Source organism: Oratosquilla oratoria, chromosome 24 (genome assembly GCF_046742065.1).
Source record: "Oratosquilla oratoria isolate Oo_2021 chromosome 24, ASM4674206v1, whole genome shotgun sequence".
Taxonomy (NCBI): domain Eukaryota; kingdom Metazoa; phylum Arthropoda; class Malacostraca; order Stomatopoda; family Squillidae; genus Oratosquilla; species Oratosquilla oratoria.
In genome coordinates, this window is record NC_134800.1 from 14,936,504 (window position 1) to 14,944,003 (window position 7,500).

The following is a 7,500-nucleotide window of genomic DNA, read 5'->3' on the forward strand; positions in this document are numbered from 1 at the left end:
CGAATACGTCACCCTAATTTTCCTAGTGATCTGCATAATGATAGTCTAGGTCAGAGTGGTTAGAGATACGAATGTATCGTTTGACAACAAGATGAGTTTCTCAAAATTGAAAACAGTCTCTTGAAACTTACACATGAGAGCTGAATGTATTGGAATCCAACACACACATGTATATATCAATCTATCTATATATCTATATCTATATCTATCTATCTATCTATCTATATATATATATATATATATATATATATATATATATATATATATATATATATATATATATATATATATGTATATACATATATATATATACACATATATATATACATATACATATATATAATATGTATACATATATAATATATATATATACACATATACATATATATATATATATACACATATATATGTACATATAGTGTACACGGTTAGGAGGTTTTCCCCCAAGCATACTTCATTAAAATGAATGACAAGCTTGTTTTGACAGAGGTTCTTGTCGTACTGTATATTTTTCTCTTTCTTAGAGCAATCTTACCTTCTGTAGGCAGTAACCTTAATAAATCTCCGTATGTCATGTTCTGGAATAACATCCATAATTTTAGAAAAGCCAGAACGCGTTTTCACACCTTTTGGTGCTTCCTCAGTGGCAGGTAAGAATCTAAGGGCTGGGCTGGTGTGTGTCGATTATATATGGTGCAGGCTGTGGGATTTTGTCTAGTCGTCGATGTGGGGTTTTATCTGGTCGACGATGTGGGATTTTGTCTGGTTGGCGTCGCCGGAGCTCCGTGTCGTCCTGTAGGTTGGAGGGTAGCGTACATCTGTGTTCTTTGTCTCGTTTTCATTGGGGAATGATCTTCTCACACTCGGTAGGATTTTTAAGTCCTCGATTTGGGTATTCATTCACGGGGATAGATTCCTAATATACAAAGCTTTTAATATGGGTAATCGTCGTGGGTCTTTGCTGTAATCTATAATCTCCGTATTCTGGGTTAGGTCTTCTCTTCTTAACATTGCTTGATGGACTTCGCTATGATAATTTTTAGGTGCTCCTGAGTTTAGGTGGTATGACAGACGACGCGAGAGCCTCATGGTGGTCATACCGATATAGGTAGTAGGATGGGTCGCACAGTCCCCATGTTTGCATGTGTACCTATATACAATATGAAAATTTTGAAGCTCATCGACGATCTGCTTGATCTTGTTCCTTAGGAGTAGGTTCGAGGTTATATTTGTGTGTTTGTGTGTGTGTGTGTGTGTGTGTGTGTGTGTGTGTGTGTGTGTGTGTGTGTGTGTGTGTGTGTGTGTGTGTGTGTGTGTGTGTGTGTGTGTGTGTGTGTGTGTGTGTGTATGTGTGTGTGTGTGTTTGTGTGTGTATGTATGTATGTGTGTGTGTGTGTGTGTGTGTGTGTGTGTGTGTGTGTGTGTGTGTGTGTGTGTGTGTGTGTGTGTGTGTGTGTGTGTGTATCTATGTGTGTTTGTTTGTGTGTGTCTGTGTGTCTGTGTCTTTTTCTTTGTGTGTTTCCTCTTCAACTAATTAGTTATATATCTATTCCTGCATTTGTTCGTTTATGATAATTAATTCATTTATTTATCTATTTGTACACTTACTTATCTTATTTATCTTTTGCTTTAAAATTTTCCATTACTTTCATTATTTTTCTATTTCTTCTCACCAAGGCATCTATATTGAGTTTGGTACGTACGCATCTCTTTGTGGATTTGGTGTCGCTGTGATCACCTTTGTGTCCGTTGGAGGCGTGGCCTCCATCATGTCTATCATTGCCGTTGGAGCGAATACTATATATATATATATATATATATATATACAGTATATATATATATATATGTATATATGTATATATATATGTATATATGTGTATATATATATATATATATATATATATATATATATATATATATATATATACAGTATATATATTACAACACACACTTAATCATTCTAAGTACAGAATCTTTCATCTTATAAAGTACATTAAATTTTCCCTTGTAAATCCTTACAGACACGATCGAAACTAACTTGGAACTCGATAGAAGCATATTCTGAAATTGATTCGCTATCGGGCTATAACTCGAACCTAGTCGATACGTAATGAATATACAATGACTTAACTAATTGCGCTCTCAAGAGGGTTGTAAGTTGAGCACAACTTCTTATTTAAGTATGCTCGAGTTGCATATGTATATATACAAGAATTTTATATTCGGCCGACCCCCGCCATGATGGCGCAATTGGTAGCATGTGCACAAGTGGGATAGTATTACAACACACACTGAATGGTGCATCTTATCAACCACATTTTATCAAGTTTCCCATTTTATCAACCACAATAAATTTTTCTTTTTAATTCCGCTGCCACCCCGACCGACGTGTTTGTGTGTGTGTGTGAGTGTATTTACCTAGTTATATTTTACGGGAAGGGGAGCTATGCTCGTGGTGTCCCGTCTTCATATCTCATTTTATCTAAACTATTTTCAAATTCTTGTATTGTTTTTGCACACACTACTATCTCATCTAACTTGTTCCAAACGTGTATTACTCTGTGAGGAAAGCTATTCGTTTTCGGATCTCTTCTATAGCTGTCTTTCTTGATTTCCTTTCAGTGTCCTCTTGTATTTCTTTCATCCCATTTTATTAGATCCTCTCTATCAATAATTTCTATGCCTTTAATGATTCTGTAAATAGTTATCAAATCTCCTCTCTCTCTTCTTTGCTCTAGTGTCTGTAGCTCAAGTTTTGCTAGTCTCTCTTCATATGATAGTTTTGAGAGTGTTGGTGCCAGTTTTGTAATTGCTCTTTGTATTCTTTCAAGTTTTGTTATACATTTTTTTGTATTTGGTGACCACATCGTTGCTGCATATTCCAATCTTGGTCTTATCAAAGTTATTAATATTTTCTTCACCATTTCTTCATTCAGGTATGTAAATGTCACTTTGATTGTTCTTATCAAATTATAAGTTTCTCCTAAAATCTTGTTTATATGTTTCTCTGGTGACATATTCATAATAATGACTCCCAGGTCCTTCTCATTTTCTACTTTTTTTATTCCTTCTTCTCCCGATTTATATGATCCTTCTATTCTTTTTTTGCTTTTTCAAAAATTCCATTATACTACACTTTTTGGTATTGAACTTCATCTCCCACTTCCTACTCCATTCCCATACTTTATTGAGATCACTCTGTAGTGACTCACAATCTTCTTCCGTGTTCACTTTTTTTTAATAGTTTTGCGTCATCTGCAAAGAGGCTCATGTAACTTTCAATTTCTTTATCCATATCATTAATATATATAGCAGACATTGTTGGGGCCAAAACTTCTCCTTTTGGAACACCGCTTATTACTTCATCCCAGTTAGAGTGTTTGTCTCTTATCACTACTCTCATTTTTCTTTATTGCAAAAGGTCTTCCATCCATTTAAGAAGTTTGCCCTGTATTCCTCCTTCAGTTTCTAATTTCTTAAGCAACTTCTCATGTGGTACTTTGTCAGAAGCTTTTTTTAGGTCTAGAAATGCACAATCAGCCCATCCATCTCTTTCTTGTATTATATCTATTAGCTTTGAATAGAAACATATAAAATCGGTGACGCATGATCGTCCTTGTCTGAATCCAAACTGCCTTGGATTTAGTACGTTGTTGTTTTTTTCTAAATACTTTACCTACCTACTTTTGATAATTCTTTCTCAGATTTTTCCTATTGTACTCGTTAGAGAGACTGGTCTATAGTTTGTATGGTCTTCTTTATTTCCTCCTTTGTATATAGGTACTATATTTGCTCTTTTCCAATCTTTTGGAACTTTTCCTTCTTTCAAAGAACTGTTTATTATGCTTTGTATTTTGTCTGCTATTTCTCACTCTATCTAGCCTAGTAACCCCCACCATACTTCTCAGACACCTCATCTCAAACACATTCAAACTCCTTCTCTCTTCTTCTCTCTCTTTCCACGTTTCTGCCCCATACAGTGCTGTTGGCACAATCACTCCTTCATACAGTCTCCTCTTCGCATCCATTCCCAAATGTCTATTTCTCATTACACCCTTTAAACCACCAAGGCATTTACTCGCTTCTCTCAATCTACATTCTACCTCCACCTTCACTCCACCTTTTCCTGCTACACTTGCACCCAAGTATCTAAAACTATCCACTTCCTCCAGTCGCTCTCCCTTAATGTTCACTTCCAGTCTACTGCCACTTTCACCCCTTGTACATCTCATCACCTTACTTTTACCCACAGATCTTTGTGGTAAGACAGATATGTGAGAAAGCTATAGGAAAGGGGAAGGATGTTTTTTGGGCTTTTATGGATCTGGAAAAGGCTTATGATAGGGTAGACAGAAAGGCACTGTGGGAGGTTATGCAGATTTATGGGATAGGAGGAAAGCTTTTGGGAGCTGTCAAGAGTTTTTATGTGAGTAGTAGAGCATGTGTTAGGATTGGAAATGGAGAGAGTGAGTGGTTTGAAGTAAAGGTGGGACTTCGTCAAGGATGCGTTATGTCGCCCTGGCTGTTCAACTTATACATGGATGGGGTGGTGCGAGAGGTGAATGCTAGGGTAGTGAGTCAGGGATTGGAGATGGTTAAAGAAAATGGAGAAAAGTGGGAGGTGAGCCAGCTGTTGTTTGCGGACGACACTGCGCTTGTGGCAGGGTCAGAGGAGGGATTGAGGAAGCTGGTGGCAGAGTTTGGGAGAGTATGTGATAGAAGAAAGCTAAAGATACATATGTATATGTATATATATACATATGTATATGTATATATATACATGTATATATATACATATGTATACATATACATATGTATATAAATATACATATATACAGTGTATATATTACAACACACACTTAATCATTTTAAGTACAGAATCTTTCATTTTATAAAGTACATTAAATTTTCCTTTGTAAATCCTTACAGACACGATCGAAACTAACTTGGAACTCGATAGAAGCATATTCGGAAATTGATTCGCTATCGGGCTATAACTCGAACCTAGTCGATACGTAATGAATATACAATGACTTAACTAATTGCGCTCTCAAGAGGGTTGTAAGTTGAGCACAACTTCTTATTTAAGTATGCTCGAGTTGCATATGTATATATACAAGAATTTTATATTCGGCCGACCCCCGCCATGATGGCGCAATTGGTAGCATGTGCACAAGTGGGATAGTATTACAACACACACTGAATGGTGCATCTTATCAACCACATTTTATCAAGTTTCCCATTTTATCAACCACAATAAATTTTCCTTTTTAATTCCGCTGCCACCCCGACCGACGTGTGTGTGTGTGTGTGAGCGTATTTACCTAGTTATATTTTACGGGAAGGGGAGCTATGCTCGTGGTGTCCCGTCTTCATATCTCATTTTATCTAAACTATTTTTAAATTCTTGTATTGTTTTTGCACACACTACTTTCTCATCTAACTTGTTCCAAACGTGTATTACTCTGTGAGGAAAGCTATTCTTTTTCAGATCTCTTCTATAGCTGTCTTTCTTGATTTCCTTTCAATGTCCTCTTGTATTTCTTTCATCCCATTTTATTAGATCCTGTCTATCAATAATTTCTATGCCTTTAATGATTCTGTAAATAGTTATCAAATCTCCTCTCTCTCTTCTTTGCTCTAGTGTCTGTAGCTCAAGTTTTGCTAGTCTCTTCATATGATAGTTTTGAGAGTGTTGGTGCCAATTTTGTAATTGCTCTTTGTATTCTTTCAAGTTTTGTTATACATTTTTTTGTATTTGGTGACCACATCGTTGCTGCATATTCCAATCTTGGTCTTATCAAAGTTATTAATATTTTCTTCACCATTTCTTCATTCAGGTATGTAAATGTCACTTTGATTGTTCTTATCAAATTATAAGTTTCTCCTAAAATCTTGTTTATATGTTTCTCTGGTGACATATTCATAATAATGACTCCCAGGTCCTTCTCATTTTCTACTTTTTTTATTCCTTCTTCTCCCGATTTATATGATCCTTCTATTCTTTTTTTGCTTTTTCAAAATTCCATTATACTACACTTTTTGGTATTGAACATCATATCCCACTTCCTACTCCATTCCCATACTTTATTGAGATCACTCTGTAGTGACTCACAATCTTCTTCTGTGTTCACTTTTTTTAATAGTTTTACGTCATCTGCAAAGAAGCTCATGTAACTTTCAATTTCTTTATCCATATCATTAATATATATAGCAAACATTATTGGGGCCAAAACTTCTCCTTTTGGAACACCGCTTATTACTTCATTCCAGTTAGAGTGTTTGTCTCTTATCACTACTCTCATTTTTCTTTATCGCAAAAGGTCTTCCATCCATTAAAGAAGTTTGCCCTGTATTCCTCCTTCAGTTTCTAATTTCTTAAGCAACTTCTCATGTGGTATTTTGTCAAAAGCTTTTTTTAGGTCTAGAAATGCACAATCAGCCCATCCATCTCTTTCTTGTATTATATCTATTAGCTTTGAATAGAAACATATTAAATTGGTGACGCATGATCGTCCTTGTCTGAATCCAAACTTTCTTGGATTTAGTACGGTTTTTTTTTTCTAAATACTTTACCTATCTACTTTTGATAATTCTTTCTCAGATTTTTCCTATTGCACTTGTTAGAGAGACTGGTCTATAGTTTGTACGGTCTTCTTTATTTCCTCCTTTGTATATAGGTACTATATATGCTCTTTTCCAATCTTTTGGAACTTTTCCTTCTTTCAAAGAACTGTTTATTATGCTTTGTATTTTGTTTGCTAGTTCGTTCTTGCATTCTTTCAAAATCCAGTTTGCTATTTCATCTGGTCCATGCGATTTTCTGACATCAAGATTACTCAAGTGTTTCAATATTTCATTCTTTGTTACTTCTATTTCTTTCATAGGGGGGACTTTATCTTCCCATTCGATCTCTCCAGGTTGTATGTTCTCCCTTGTAAACACCGATTTAAAATGCTTGTTCATAATTTCTGCCATTTTTATTTCCTCTGTGTATTCAACTCCTCCTTGTCGTAGTTTCTCTAATTCTTGTTTGTTTTCAGTTTGTTGGTTACAAATCTTTAAAATAGTTTTGGTTGATTTTTACATTTTTCTATGACATCTTTTTCATATTTTCTCTTTTCATCTCTGGACACTTGTACATATTCATTTCTATATCTAGTATGTATTTTCTATTTTTCAGGCCTTTTGTAGAACATTTCCCCATGAGTCTTCTCCACCCTTTACTGTCATCTCTTCCCAGCAGACTTCTTTGCAATTAAAGTCGCCCATCATAACTATTCTTCCTCTATCTTCCATTATCTTATTTAATGTTATTCTTGTGTCTTCTAACATACTTTTATGTTCACTCTCTTCCCACGAGGTTGTTTTTGGGGGCACGTAGTTTATTACAAAATTTCTGCTCTTCTTATCATTACTTCTATCATAATCATCTCTACTCTATTCTTTCCATATGTGACACTCTTCACGTTTATATCCTTCTTTGTCAAGAATATAACT